Below are 17,136 nucleotides of genomic sequence, written 5' to 3'. Positions count from 1 at the left end.
TTAAAAATATGTTGCAGGCAGCAAGGTGCCTGCTGGGAGAAAGTGGCTACGCATGAACAGATCAATATGCATTGTGTGCTTTCAACCATTCAATAATCGATTCACCCTTGTTATAAGAAAATAAATGTCAAAGTCCCCAAAGTTGATTTCTGAAGAAAGCATTTACAAGGCTATCAGATTATTAAAAGTTTCCATGGGTTATCTTCTGTTTATTTATTTGTTATTGAAATCTCTGTGCTGCATCTCACAATATCCCATTCAAAAACTGAAAATGAATCCTAAAAGTAAACTGCTGCAGGAAGATTGGCTGAATTTTCTTACTATCACCAAGGTGTTAAAGGCTTATTTGGACGAAAGCATTTTACAGACTCAACTCTTTTTTCCCCCTCTAGTCTTACTTTTAAATATACCAGCTGCATTTAATAAGCTATCAAATAAGGCTTTCAGCAGGCTTAACTATAAGATGTCAGATCTTCTGCTTCATGTGTTATTCAGTAATTTTCAATTTCTCAAAATTTGTGCATTAAAAGAAGATAACGTATTCCTTTAGATTAGTCAGAATTTTCACAAAAGTCTTAGTTATATGCCATGGGCTTTCAACATTTCTCTGTTGCCATAGAAATGGGTTTATGAAGGACTGAATCTGTGCAGCATAATCACAAACATTAAATTGGCATATAAAAGCATTCCAGCCGAGCATCTCTACTGTCTATGCTAATGGTTTCGCCGCTTTTATAGCAGTATCTTACCAGGCTGTAATTCATTCAGGAAGCCCTAAACACTATCTTTCATTGAACTGGATTTCAGAGGAGTCTCTTATACATTGTGTACCATTTTTCTGTTAGCTGGCTGAGCTCTCAGCATACCAAATTGCCACATCAATGAATTCTTTGGATTAGAAATCAAACCAGAAAACTATACACATCAGAGCACCAAAGGCAGTGCTTAAGTCTGACTCATTTGACTTCAATTAGTTGGATAATGGGAGTGGTAAATGAGATTCATTTCCTTGGATCCCAACTGCATTGTCATTTAAAACAAACTGATTAAAAGTTCACTTCAGTGAGTAAATATACGTGGTCATCCAAGTTATCAAACTTGATTTCCTCGAATCTTTTTCTAAGAAAGTTACTCATAATTTTAAATGATGTGGTACTTATATATGACGTTGAACATGTTTAGGGTTTCACTCAATTAATAATAAACCTATCCTGCCATTAAACCAGTCCAAAAAAACTCGAGCTAGTCATGTATGTAGCTTTAGGAAAGTTATATTCCTATACTTGTTCATCTGCTATAAAGTTCAATCAGGATTCCCAACCCTTCTATTTTAATGGCTCAAAACTGATTTTAACTCCCTCTAGATCAAGAAAGCAGATGTTCTCTTCTGCTATCTACCTAAACTGAAGTTAATTAAATTCTTTCTTGTAACTAAAACTAGCAAGAATCTAAAATTAACAGCTACTTTAATTCTTCTGCGTGTCATCTTTCATTGTAATCTGCTTTTAGAATAGGCACTGTTCAGCAACTTTTCACTTGACTATGGAGAACTAGTTTCATTTGAGCTGATGTCAGTGGTGTTACTTTTATTCTTACAAAGGTCAAGTCACTTCCACGATCCTCAAAGGAAACACTAAACTCAACTCATCCTAACCAGGCAAAGAGAATGCACAGTACCATTTGTCAAAACAATCAAGGATGACTGTTTTCCTCACACTTTGGTTGTAAAGCAGGGTCTAGAAAAATAAGACCTCGTGATTATTCATTGGTTTCGACCTAGCATCCATTTCCACTTCTTACGATAATGATGCCACTAGTCTCCTACTATTTGGATCTGTTGAGGCTGAATCCGCCCCCACAAATGAAATACATAACTTCTGCTTAGCTACTTAGGATTTTCCACTGCTCAACCACAGGGCTGGTTCAGGGAGGGCACAAGATTTACATTAAACCAGTTATATCAACAGATCTCAAACCTAGAAAGCAAGCTCTCTTTCCCCTGAAACTGATTTTGCGATGATAGGAATTTGATGCCCCCACAGGATTAAAGCCCAAACAGTGGAAAATAGAGCTAAAAGATGGGAGGAAGTCAATTCTAATGATGATGTTTCAGCCCATGAAGACAGCTGTACACTAGGACTTTTCAGTAAGCTGAGTCTCTTTGCTTCAGCCAGATCGGGTCAGAGTTTCTTTCATAGAAATAGTAGGAATGCTTTGGGCCACACAATTGGAAAACAAAAAGTTCTTGAAATCTACTCTGGTAAAGATAGAGACATCACCCATCAGATGCAAAACATTAGACACAAGAAAGCGAAGTATCACAATATTCAATTAATAAAAAGAAAAGGAAAAAAAAGATGTCTATCAAAGCAATTTAACTGCTTTCTTAGTTTTCAGTCAATTCCTTTCCCCCCCCAGAGTCTGAACACTTTCTGAAATACCAGTTATAAGTAATATAAACTTTATCTAAATACAGCATACACTTATTTATCATTAACTGTGGTCCACTAAGTTCTCATCCTGGAAAAAGAGTTGATGAGATAAACCCCAGCAGTGAACGGGATTTTGCCTTCAGGCAGGAAATAAGGCAAAGAATAAAACAGAAGACATTCTATTCATGGTTCCTGATTGTTTTAAAATAAAGTCAAATGGAATAAAACAAAGTAGAAAAGTAGTATCAGAGAATTTTAGAATTAACTGATAAAGCAGATTCTCCCCCATCTTTTGTTCCATTAGCAAGCCCTGATATATAGTTAAGGTTGGGCAAATTAAGTTTTGTTTCATTTAGGCCAATATGATGCTATTCCTGTGAACTGCTTAGATCATTCAATTTCTCTTCTAGCCATCTTACATCCAGTGTCATGTTCACAACTCATATTTTTATCAGGACCAAAAGTACAACCAATATTAGTTAAGGTCACAACTTGAATTAATATCAGAATTTCCTTTTAAATGTATAACAAAATGCCAACATTAGCATGAAGCAAGAAAAGTCACAACTTTCAACCCATGTAAAATATATCTCTTTCAGTACTAGCACACCAGAAAACACGCATAGTGTCTCTTTAGAAATGTCTACCCAGGGGCACCTGAGTGGCTCAGTTGGTTAAGCATCCGCCTCCGGCTCAGGTCATGATCCCAGGGTCCTGGGATCAAGCCCCGTGTCAGGCTCCTTGCTTAGCGGGAGCCTGTTTCTCCCTCTCCCCCTGCCACTCCCCCTGCTGTGCTCTCTCTCTCTCTCTGTCAAATAAATAAGTAAAATCTTGAAAAAAAATTTTAGAAATGTCTACCCAGATTATATTATAAACAATACACGCAAACTTTTCTTAACCCAAAGTTCTTCCAAAATCTTCCTTAATCTTTCTGCCCTTGAGAACAGTGTATCCTTTCCCCCAAAAAATTTATTTGTTTTAACAATGGGCATATCACACATTAGCTATTTCCACTAATGAAGATGAAATATAATACTTAGGAGCTTTTAAATTCGGATAGATCTATTTTGCTTTTCAAAGATGGGCACATGAATTCATTTCGCTGAGGCTCAGCCTCTTTATCCATGAAGAGAGCACAATAATAACCAACCTAATTGGTTGGGGAAAAAATGAAGTAAAATATGTAAAGTGCATTAGCAAAGTACTCACATATAGTGAGCCCAATAAATGATGGCTAAAAAGTAAATATACCATCTTAATGCACTATCTTAGAAGAGAGAAACTTTAGGGGCGCCTGGGTGGCTCAGTTGGTTAAGCGACTGCCTTCGGCTCAGGTCATGATCCCAGAGTCCCGGGATCGAGTCCCACATCGGGCTCCCTGCTCAGCGGGGAGTCTGCTTCTCCCTCTGACCCTACCCCCTCTTGGGCTCTCTCTCTCACTCTCTCTCTCTCAAATAAATAAATTCTTAAAAAAAAAAAAAAAAAAAGAAGAGAGAAACTTTAGCCTAGAATTGAAAATCTTTTGTGTTATATAAATTATATATTTGTATTGGTTTCCTATTGCTGCTGTGGAAAATTAGCAGAAATGTAATGGCTTAAACCAACACAAATTTATTAACTTTAAGTTCTGAAGGTCAGAAGTCCAAAAAGGGTCTCACTGGACTAACACCAAGATATTAACAGGGCTCCATTCTTCCGGAGGCTTTAGGGGAGAATCTGTTTCCTTTCCTTTTCTAGCTTCAACAGTCTGCCTATGCTCCTTGACTTATCTCTAAAACAAGCAGAATAGAACCTTCAAATATTTCTCTGACTATGATTCCTCTTCTGCTTCCCTCTTATAGTTTCTCCGTCTCTAAAACAAGCAGAATAGAATCTTGAAATATTTCTCAGACTCTGATTTCTCTTCTGCTTCCCTCTTATAGTTTGAACCCCTGTGATCATAGCCCACTGGATAATCCAAAGTAACCTCTTTATTTTAAGGTGAACGGATTATCAACCTTAATTTCATCTGTACCCTTAATTCCTCCTTGCATGTAAAATAACATATTTATAGTTTCTGTGTATTAGAACACAAGCATCTTTGAGGAGCCATTATTCTGCCTCCACAACATCTATCCTTAAAGTTATTCTTTGAATTGCAAAATGACAGTTTCTACAATTCACCTTAAATCATCATATTATTCATGTTTCTTACAGTCCCAGAAAACACACCCACCCTGGACTCCTACAGTAATTAAGTTCAAATATGTAATTATTCATTATTCATAAATTTACCTTCCTGGATGATTTGAAAATATAAAATCATGCTACAGAATACCAAGATTGCCAAAAGAATTTAATCACATAAAGTATAATTTGAGTCAATATTTTAAAACGCTATGGATCAGAGAGCATAGATTTAAAAGGAACCTTAAATTTCTTGTACTCAAAAGGTATTGTACAGTTAAATTCTTCAGTTTTGACTAGATTTTTCTAAGGCTTGCTTTTATGTATTAGTTCCCTGATTTCCTGCATAACACACACCAAAAATGTATTTGGAATGTAAAACTTGAAAGTCAAACAACAGACTTGGAGATAATAACAATGTGTATGTGTGGGGACATGATGGGTAATGATGAGAGAAGAAACATTCTCAAAGAGAATCTGTAAATTTAGGATTCTTGGTGTTTTAGAAACTTGACTCAAATTACAGTTTTAAATGATTTGAATACTTTTGGTAATCCTGGTGAGCTAAATCATGGTTTTTTGTTTTGTTTTGTTCTGTTTTTTGTTTTTAATCACCTAGGAAGATAGACTTAATGAATGATGAATGGTTTTGGTCTTCTGCAATAAATTTAATGTAGAAGTCCAGGGCTGAATCATTTTCTGGGTCAGAGAGCAATATTCATAAAATCCTTATTTATGTTGCAAAGAATGGACACCTTGGTCTTATCCAAGTTACTTAGGAGTGGGCAATGATAAGGATCTTCACACCATAGAAAGGTAGGGTTGCTAAATGTATCATACCACTTAAATTTTAATTTCACATTAGCCACACATTTTTAGAAGTATGCTCAAAATATTTCATAGGATATACTTATACTAAGAAGTATTCATTGTTTTTTAATTTCATAAGAAATTTGAATTTAACACTCAAGCTATCAGGTACAGCTGTCAGATATATCTGCTCCTAATTTCTAATTCTCAGAGGGAATGACCTCACCATAGTTCTATCGCAAAACTGAGGGAAACAGATGTCTTTCCTAGACTATCATTAACAGGTACACCTTTGAAAAGTCAATCAAATTCTTCCTAAAAAGGAGAGTGGTATACATGTACTGAGTCTAAAAGCCAAGGACCAGTGGAAGAGCAAAGACAAGTGCCAAAAAATGTTAGAATTTGAGGAACAAATAGATTAAAGAGCACTCTCCTGTTCTCCTGAGTATACATGAATACGTGTATAGCTTAGTACAGATCGCCTAAAATAGTGATTCTTATAATTAATTTTGGGGGTCATACACCCATTTTACAGACTGATAAAATGCCTGTGACATAATTTTGCAATTCTGTATAATTTTCAAAGGATTCAGGGGCCCATGAAAATGCATAAAATTTTAATTGTAATCTTTTTTCATTTATGTTGAAATATATTCTCAGTATATTAAAATTGTGAAATAGACATACCTATAAATTTTCCATTTTTGTTTGATATTTTTAATGTCTGGTTTAATAAATACTTTCCTACAAAAAAGTATAAGATCCACCCATAATCTCCTCGAATTGTTTTAAAATTTTATGTTTTACATTAGTTCTATAACTTAAATAATTCCTTTTTGTACACAGTTTGGTAATGTTTCTTTTTTCACATGAAAATCAATAGAATTAACACCATTTATTGAATAATCTACCTCTCTTCCTTTATTTCATATCAAATACATCAAATTTCCATGAGATCCACGAGTTGTTTCTGAGTTCCTAGTATATTTTATCAGCAAATCTCCATATTCTTACCTTTTCTTATTGACCTATTATTGGGCCGTCACTCTTCCACAGAAATTTTTAAATCAGTTTGTAAATTTACACAAAAAATTACTTTTGGACTGTAATTGATACTGCATTTAATGTATAGAATGATTTGAAGGAAAACTGTCACCTTTATAAAATATGTATTCTCATTAATAATCATAATATATTTCTCCAGTTTTCAAGCTTTCTTTTACCCTTTTTACAATATTCTTCTATTTTTTCAATATTCAATATTTATACTATATCTGGCAACTTTATGGAACTCTCTTAATGTTTCTAACTTCTTATCTATTTTTCTTGATTTTGCATCTGTTACCTTTGTGTCTTTCATTTCCTTAAACCATTTATTTTTGATGACTTAGTCTATTGTCCTGGTTCTCTAGTACAATATCAAATAGTGGATATAATGTAGGAATCACCACCTTGTTCCTGGCTTCAATAAAATCTATTAAGGTATAACTTTATTACTCATTCCTCACATTTCCATAGACTTCCAAGTTTACAATACCATGTGACTATGGCTACTACTTCATCAAACTGCTAAGTTTAGGATAAGGAATTAAGCATGCTCTAATCACCCCCTTCTGGGGTACTTTTCTTCAAAACCACTTACCATTTGGAATCCTGGATTCTTTGGTCATCTATGCAGTACTCACCTTGAGACAGGCAGAGGAAGGTTTCCATTTGGGAAACAAGTTCAAAACAGGAGAAAAGAATTAGAAAGCCAATGTGGCTGTATGTACAAATCAAGTTCTCTAAGAATCCTCGTCAATAATAAAGCTGTTCTATTTTATTTTTACCTTTCTTCTTCTTATATCAGCTTATCATTTTCAAAAGTAGAAGAAATAAAAGTTGTCCCAAAAGTAACATTGTACTATTTATTCACCATTAGTTATACTTTTTTTAAATTTTATTTTGTTATGTTAGTCGCCATACATTACATTATTAGTTTTTGATGCAGTGTTCCATGATTCATTGTTTGCATATAACACCCACTGTTCCTTTCAATATGTGCCCTCCTTAATACCCATCACCAGGCTAACCCATACCCCCAGCCCCCTCCCCTCTAAAACCCTCAGTTTGTTTCTCAGTCCATAGTCTCTCATGGTTCGTCTCCCCCTCTGACTTCTCCCCCTTCATTTTTCCCTTCCTACTACCTTCTTTTATTTTTAATATATAATTATATATAATATAATGTATTATTAGTTTCAGAGATACAGGTCTGTGATTCATCAGTCTTACACAATTCACAGCGCTCACCATAGCACATACCCTCCCCAGTGTCTATCACCCAGCCACCCCATCCCTCCCACCCCCACCACCCCAGCAACCCTCAGTTTGTTTCCTGAGATTAAGAATTCCTCGTAGCAGTGAGATCATATGATCTTGTCTTTCTCTGATTGACCATTAGTTATACTTTTAAATAATTTTAATGCATAATTTTATCAGATTAAGACTGTTCCCTTCTATTCCTAATCTGTTAGATTTTTATCATGAATAAATGTTGAATTTTATCAAATTGTTCCCTGTATCAATTGAAATGCTCACTTGTTTGTTCTATATTACTCTGTATAGAAAATTATCTTGATCTGTTGAATTATTCTGGCATCCCTGGTATTAATACCTACATAAAAGGAGCCAGCCAATAACAGGAACATTTTGTTCAAGATAAGATTTATTGTTTTTAGAGCTTTTGAATAAAAGTATTTGTAAAACCCTTCAGGCCTGATACCCTTTTCAGATGGTTGGTTCCTACTATTAATTCATCATACAGTGGGACCATTAATTATACATTTACATCTAGAAAACCTTACATTTCATGTAAATTTTTGGCTTTGTTGTTTCTTTTTAAAAGTGCTACCTTATATCTATATTCTATTTAAAACAGACTTTATTTAAATTTTTTTTCTTCATCTGTCTTGGCACAGTTAAAGCTATATTGCTAGTCTTTCAAGGAATATACTCTTACTTTGTTAGCTCATTTTTCATTTGGTTGTTTCCTATTTTATTAAATCTTGAATACTAATAATTCTTTGCCAGAAGACTCCAAAATGATGTTCTGTAGAATAAAATTTAAATATAAAATTTATGGTAGAATAATAAAATGACATGAATACCAAGGAGGTTCATGTTAGAAGGGATTAAGATTCAGTCAAGTGATGATCTAAACACAGTCTGTTCCTCAATTAAGATAAATAATGAGTAGGATAAGTAGGAGATTAATAAGGGATAAGTAATGAATAGTAAAAGTAGAAGGTTAAAATTGACATTTCACATTCATAGTGAGTGAATAAAACAGGAAATAATGAACTAATTATTTAGAATAACAGACATACAGAACTTGACCTGAAGCCAATCATTTCCTGGATTTCCATCAAAGAAATATGCAGTCTATCAATATGGTTGAAGCATGCATCAGATTTCACTATTGTGTTCATGGATTGATATTCCTCTTTAAAAGACAAAGATTTGAAAATATAAACACCAAATTTTAATAGTGATTGTCAATGGGCCTTAGAATTTTAAGTTAATTTTTACTTCATGTTATATATATATATATATATATATATATATATATAATATATATGTGTGTGTGTGTAAAGAAACAATATATATGTATATGTATATATACATATATAATAAAAGTGAAGAAACTATATATATACAGTATACATATTTATAAACTGTTTCTTTACTAGTTGGATGAGCCATAATGAACACAGGATTATTTCATAATAAAAAATAATAAAATATTTCAACTATGAATTATAAACCCTTATTTATTTGTCAGTTTGTTTGTTTTTGGTCCTCTCCTTCTTGAGTTAAAATTATATTCTTCTGATCCAAATTACATTTGTATGCAATATTTTCAATTCATGTGGGGTTGACAGAATAATGTCTCCACCAATGATATCCACATCTTAATCCCCAAAACCTATGACTATGTTAACTTACATTATAACCAGGACTTTCAAGATGTGATCCTGAGTTAGGGATTATTCTGGATTATCCAGGTGGACCCAGGGTAATTACAGAGGTTCATCAGGACAGGACAATCAGAGAAGGAGATGTGACAATGGAAGTTTAGAGAAAAAGACAGAGAAAAAAGAGATTTCAAGATACTACCCTGCTGGACCCTCCTACACTATTGGTGGGAATGCAAGCTGGTGCAGCCACTCTGGAAAACAGTATGGAGGTTCCTCAAAAAGTTGAAAATAGAGCTACCATAGGATCCAGCAATTGCACGGCTGGGTATTTACCCCAAAGATACAAAAGTAGGGATCCGAAAGGGTACGTGCACCCCGATGTTTATAGCAGCAATGTCCACAATAGCCAAACTGTGGAAAGAGCCAAGATGTCCATTGACAGATGAATGGATAAAGAAGATGTGGTATATATATACAATGGAATATTATGTAGCCATCAAAAGGAATGAGATCTTGCCATTTGCAGCGACGTGGATGGAACTGGAGGGTATTATGTTGAGTGAAATAAGTCAAACAGAGAAAGACATGTATCACATGACCTCACTGATATGAGGAATTCTTAATCTCAGGAAACAAACTGAGGGTTGCTGGAGTGGGGGGTGGGGTGGGAGGGATGGGGTGACTGGGTGATAGACACTGGGAAGGGTATGTGCTCTGGTAAGCGCTGTGAATTGTGCAAAACTGTTGAATCTCAGATCTGTACCTCTGAAACAAATAATGCAATATATGTTAAGAAAAAAAAGTAGAAGAAGAAGGTAGCGGGAGGGGAAGAATGAAGTGGGGGAAATCGGAGGGGTAGATGAACCATGAGAGACGATGGACTCTGAGAAACAAACTGGGGATTCTAGAGGGGAGGGGGGTGGGAGGATGGGTTAGCCTGGTGGTGGGTATTGAGGAGGGCACATTCTGCATGGAGCACTGGGTGTTATGCACAAACAATGAATCACGGAACACTTCATCTAAAACTAATGATGTAATGTATGGGGATTAACATAAGAATAAAAAAATAATAAAATTTAAAAAATTAAAAAAAAGGAGTCCCTCAATTCAGCTCCAAATGTATATCCAAATATGCTTCTTCCTTTAAGAATGATGGCTTAAGACCCACCAAAGCAGACCATAATTTCATTTTGTTTACAACTGAATTAAAAAAAAAAAAAAAAGTTTTGTTAAAAAAAAAAAAAAAAGATACTACCCTGCTGGCTTTTAAAATGGAGGACAGGACTAAGAAGCAAGGAGTGCAGGCTGCCTCTAGAAGCTAAAAAGACAAAGACACAGATTCTCCTGTAAAGCCTCCAAAAGGAATGTAACCTTGTTGACACCTTGATTTTAGGACTGCTGACCTCACAATTGTAACATAATAAATTTGTGTTAAGCCACCAAGTTTCTGGTAATCTGTTAGAGCAGCAATAGGGCATGAACAGCACCCATAATACCAGATATATAAAGATTATCAAATTTTTCACATTCTTTAAATCAAAGTAATTTTGAGTATGAATCTGTCTCTCAGCTAAATGGGCATGAAATTCAACATCTGTCATTCTTGCTCCCCAGCATCCCACTTCACAGGACAGTTCATGGATCCTATGAGAACAACGACAGACCAAATGCTGGTGAAGATGTGAAGCAACAGGAACTCTCATACACCACTGGTAGGAATATAACACGGTACAGCTACTTTCAAGGACAATTTGAAAGTTTCTTACAAAACTAATCATATGTTTGGTATTTCCCCAAAGGAGTTGCAAACTTATGTCCACACAAAAACATGCTCATGAATACTTATAGCAGTTTTCTTCACAATTGTCAAAACTTGGAAGCATCCAAAATGTCCTTCATTAGGTAAGTGGATAAAAATACTGAGATACATATAGACAACGGAAAATTATTCAGTGCTTAAAGGAAATGAACTATTAAGCCATGAAAAGACATTGAGGAAACTTAAATGCATATTATTAAGTGAAAGAAGCCAATCTGAAAAAGCTATAAACTGGATGATTCCAACTGATTCCAAAATCAGTAATTGCCAAGGCTTTGCGGGGGGGGGAATGAATAGATAGAGCACAGAGGATTTTTAGCATAGTGAAAATACTCTGTATATAAACACACAGATATTTTCAATATGGCAATTTCTTTGATAAATAAAATTCTATTAAGAGAATTTCCTGTACGACATGGCAGATTTTACACATGTATTTATGTTTACTCCCTTCTGAGCCCCTACCAAAATGATAACAAGATAATAAAGAGTTTTAAACCACAAGGAAAATAAAATGAGGAAACAGTAGGCATTATATGTCAACAAATGTTGGGATGTGTAAAGGAAGTGAATGAGTTGTAACATACGTGAGTGCAGACAACTAAAATGTCAGCATATGCGGTGGGGCACACCAATGAGATAAAGCCAGTTTACGCTGCAGAATTCTGGAGAGCCTTAGGAAGCCTCTGCCAGTGTAGAATTTGGTGAGTAGGAGGCAAAAAGCCAGAAGTGTATATAGTACAATGCTTCCCCTCAGACAACCCCTCTCCTCAAGCCCAGACTCCTACCCTAGACAACCAGGCAACTATTCCCTTTATAAAGAGATGGAGAGCTTCAGTCTTTAAAGAAATTGACCAGAGGGGGTGCCTGGGTGGCTCAGTTGGTTAAGCAACTGCCTTCGGCTCAGGTCATGATTCTGGAGTCCCAGGATTGAGTCCCGCATCGGGCTCCCTGCTCAGCAGGGGGTCTGCTTCTCCCTCTGACCCTTCTCCTCTCCTGCTCTCTGTCTCCCATTCTCTCTCTCAGATAAATAAATAGAATCTTAAAAAAAAAAAAAAAAGAAAGAAATTGACCAGAGAAGCTAAAAACTTGGTGAAGGCAGAGGTGAGGAGAATAAAGTTAAATTCTATTACTAAAATAGAGAATAAATTCTATGTACTGAACAATGAGTTTCCAGCCCTCTCTCCCACCTAAACCCTCATCATGCTAGCAGCCATACACTCTAGCAATAGAATGAATTAATCTCTGGAGAAAATGATCAGAAAAGAGGCCAACAAGACATTCAGGGGCCCCACAACAAATCTCTGGATCTGTGTCAGATCTACTTTCTATAAATAACACTTACTCCACACATACATACCATAAAGTTTCCCATCAGTTTTTCAGTCCTCACTACTACATTTGAATGGTTGCCAAGAACCCAAAGAGATTTGAAAAAGAAGCCTCCAACATGAAAAAGAGACAGCAGATAAAAGGAACCTGGCAAAAACAGAGACAATGTAATGAGATTTAAAACAAACAAACAAACAAACAAACATTATTTGAGAGATAAAAGAAGCTATTTCATCCTCAAAATTAAAAAAAAAAAGGTGTAGTTTTTTAAAATGGGGTATAAAAAACAAAGAGCATATGGAAATGTTAGAACAGAATAGATGAAATACAAGTTTGGTGGGTTTTTTTAAAGATTTTATTTATTTGTTTGTGAGAGAGGGAGCACAAGCAGTGGGGAGCAGCATGCAGACAGAGAAGTAGGCTCCCCACTGAGCAAGGACTCATGGGATCATGTCCTGAGCCAAAGGCAGACGCTTAACCACTGAGTTACCCAGGTGTCCCAAAATACAAGTTTTGATAGAAACTTTGAAAGATTTAATCAAGCCTACTTTGCAAAAAGAGGACAAAAAAAAAAAAAAGCAAGTTGGCAAATAAGAAGAATAAGAAAATTAGAAGGTTGGAGGAAGAAGTCAAACATTTACCTAGCAAGAGATCTAAGTTAAAAAAAAAAAAAAAAAGGAGGGGGAAGGGGATTAAATAAGAAATAGTATTTCCCACAACTGAAGGTTAGTTGCCACATTGAAAGGGACTCTAAATACCAAGCACAATGGATTGAAAAAGTACCACGCTATGGCACATTATCATAAAATTCTAAAACATTTGGTTTAAAGTGTTTCCATAGAAAAAATGAAAAGATTATACACAAAGGATTGAGATACAACATAACACAGCAATTCTCAACATCAACAGAGGGAGATGCCTTAAAATTCTGAGGAAAACATTTCAAACTATGATTTTATAACCAACCAAACTATCAAGCAAGTGGGAGAGTAGAATGAAAATATTGTTAAACTGTAAGCTTTACATCCTTTGCATGCCTTCTGGAATCTAGAAAAGAGCTCCTCTAAAATGATGTAGAGAACCTAGAGCAATGAAAATCTAAAATCCAGGAAAACACAGAGAGAGAGATGAAAGGAATATCGCAATAATGGTAAAAAGAAGACTCAAGGCAACAGTGATGCATCAGGCCTGGGGAACAACTAGTGTTGGAATAGAGACAGAAACTGCCATTCACATCATAGTCTGTGCAAATGCACACCCTGGGGTTGTGTAGCACAAGCCGCCTTATGCCTGTAAGTGAGCATGGGAGGGCTCCAAGTCAGATGTCTCCTGGTTAAAAAAAAAAGAAATTGACAGATTATCTGATATATTTTACTGTGTGGATAAAGGTGCTAAGAGGTGTTTCACAGTTCCACTGAAGAGTCTGAAAGAAATTAGATAGAAAATATAAAAAGGCAATTTTCAAAAAAATGTATAATACCAGAAAGGTAGTGGGTTATGCCCCTGACCTACCAGTTAAAAGTATATATGTAATCCTTAATGCAAAAACTGAATATTTATTTAATCAAATATTATGATGTACCAGTATTGGGGCAATCGTAGAAGTAAAAGAACATACACATACATAAACCACTTACTATAGAAATATGGGGTGGATATCAGGAATAAAACAGCTGAAAGTATTGAGTGTAGTTCCTCCAGGAACAGCCTGGGGTGTGGTGCAAAAGAAAACTCATCCTGAGCCTTATTTTATAAATCCATCTTACTTTTTTTAGTAAGTGGATATTACTATTACTTCAATTTTAAAAATACACTTGGAAAACATAAGTGTCAGACATCAAATGCCAACTGTTTCTGTTTTGATTGCAGATTGTACGAGTATTATTTTAATCTGTTGATATTGCTTTCATGATGTGATCTGTGACATGGTACAAATTAGATCTAGTAGAGATTCATGATGAGGAAGCTATTTTTCTCGAATCCTAAATGCATCTTTTATTTTGTCTTTGTCAATTTCTTTTAGAAAAAAATCAAAAATAAATAGGGCTGATTACAGTCTATTAAGAACAGATGGATAATGTTCCCATTAGGAAGTGGATCAAATGGACATAATTTTTGCCTCCTTTTTTATGTCCATCATCTGCAATGGATACTAGAACAGGCAAATATGCATATTCATAATATATAGATTGAAAAAAGCAAACATTCCTAGACTACAGATTCAAAATCAAAAAGAAGGAATTTTATTTTCCTTCCAGGGACAATAGACAAATGACAAAGCAATCTTCACAATTCTTAATGAGATCCCAAGGTAATCATGATGGTCTCAAAAGTAAAACAGTTGAATAACTGAATTTAAACTAAATGCTTTTCCTAGACCCTTCTAGCTGTTTTTAACTAAGACTGTGGCATACAGAATACTGGACAACAGAAGAATAATGCATTTTTGCATTCTCGGGAACATCATGATTTATTATCAGGAGTACAGCACTGATTAATGATATCACAATGAATAAATACCAAAAGGGAGCAAGAAGAGATTTGTCGCTTATTATAAAGTGTAGTCACATTTGTTTTAGTTTCTTGCTGAGGGTCCAAAGAACCAAAGTCATTACTTCATGAATGAAATATTACATGCCAGATATTAATAATAGGGCATCTGAAGCTCTCCAGTTCCCCTGGATTATCATCTATGCATACACTTTTGGAAGGGAAGTGAGTGAATTGTTTAGGGCTTTGGAATACTTGAGAGTGATAGCATTGCCTAGTGCAAGACACTGGCCCCTTCAGGCCACAAGGTAATTGCATAACCGGCAAAGTCCCTCAGCTCTAACCTGAATTCCTCTCGATTCCAGAATTATTTTGCTCCCTGCTGTCAGTGAGCCAAGGGGTAATTTTGTTATGAATATATATTAATTTCTGTTTTCCATGTGACTCATTTTTGTACATTAAATCATATACTTAAATTTCATCAATTAATTTTATCTACCAGGGTGCTTCACTCTCTATTTCAAGGACATAAACTTGAATCAGTCACAGCTAACTGCAGGTTACAGATGCAGCAAAAGCTAAACTTAAGAAAGATTTTTGCCTGCCTTCATCCAACAGCTGGTACTAATGTCAGTTTTCATTTTAAGTGTCTGATACATGTAGCTTTGTTTGACAGGAACCTGAAATGAAATGCAATTTTGTGTGGTTAAAAGATGTAGCTGTGCTTCTAGCCCACATACCCTCAATTGGGTGTTTTATTAAGTTTTGAAAGTGTTCATTTGTTTCTAGTCTGTGTCCTGTTTGATTTTATAGATGGTTGATCTACTACATTTTGTTTCTTATTATTTGTAGGTCTCTCACGTACACGTGCACACACACACACACACACACACCTACATACATGATTTGCAATGCTAGCATTAACCAGATTTCCAGGAAACCTATTTCAAAATGTTTATTTTCTAGTCTCAATAAAGGTATAATTTCAGAGCCATGTATAAACTTATTTAGTGAAACTTTGTTTTTGTAAATACAGTGGAAAGTCATATGGTTAAATCCCCACATTTTGTTTTGAAATCTTAAACCAAATTGCTCCCAACAAAATAGCTTTAGAGAAATAAAATGATCAGCAACATATAATCACAAAAAAAAAAAAATAAGACTTCAGAGTTTTTAACCACTCATGGTAGAATATAAGTGTATAGCATGTTTTTAGGAAATAATCAGCAAACAAATGAAATGATCATCCATTGGCCAGAAATAGCAGAATTCTATATAGGGCATCATGAAGTTGACTATTGGGTGTTACAAATACTGGGCTCTAGATAATTTCCATGATCTTAGTCCTATTAAATGCTCCACCAATAAAAAATCTACTCTTCTTTGATGATAAGGAAATCTTTGAGTTTGTGGCAGTACTTGTGTCAGAAATTGGCATTCACCCCTGAGTACTTAAGATCCTGCTGTCCCCACCTAATCCTAGAGAAATGTTCATCCTAAATTGAATCTGCTGATATCAGCTTTTATGCTCAGGGGTAATAGGGATACATGCATTGGACCATCTTTATCCCAATCCATCTGAATATATTTGACAATAAGATGTGACCCAGTGTTTGAATATGTCTCACTCTGTTTCTTCTTGCAACTTCCTTTATATACTGGAAGTACATGGTCCTTTCTGTTTCATGTAGATTATGGATGTAAAGTAGGAAACACACACACACACACAAAGTTTTATCACTCTGCTAATCTCAGATAATAGAGAGTAGAATGTAGAGATGTGTAAACAAGGCCAGCCATCTGATCTGCCAGGACAGACTTCCAATTCTACAGAGTCCATTCCCTTGGCTGTGGATTTATTAAGAAGTAGGTAGAAGAGTAAATGGGCACTTTACCCACTCCCTCTTACTTGTCACCAACTGGATGATAAAAGAGAGGCTCCATAAGAGAGTCACAGTTACCAAGTAGAATGGATGACAGTCCATATGGTGTAATGTGAAGGGCACCATAAATCTGTGAGGGAACTAGTACCTGCTGAAAGATAACTCACAGAATGTTAGCGCAAGAGGGAGCCTTAAATTTAACGTGGTCAAACCCACCATCTGATAGTTTAATTCCTTCTAGAATGCAC

Source organism: Mirounga leonina, unplaced genomic scaffold, assembly GCF_011800145.1.
Source record: "Mirounga leonina isolate KUSES-001 unplaced genomic scaffold, KU_Mleo_1.0 Mir_168, whole genome shotgun sequence".
NCBI lineage: Eukaryota > Metazoa > Chordata > Mammalia > Carnivora > Phocidae > Mirounga > Mirounga leonina.
Note: the sequence above shows the minus strand (reverse complement) of the source record.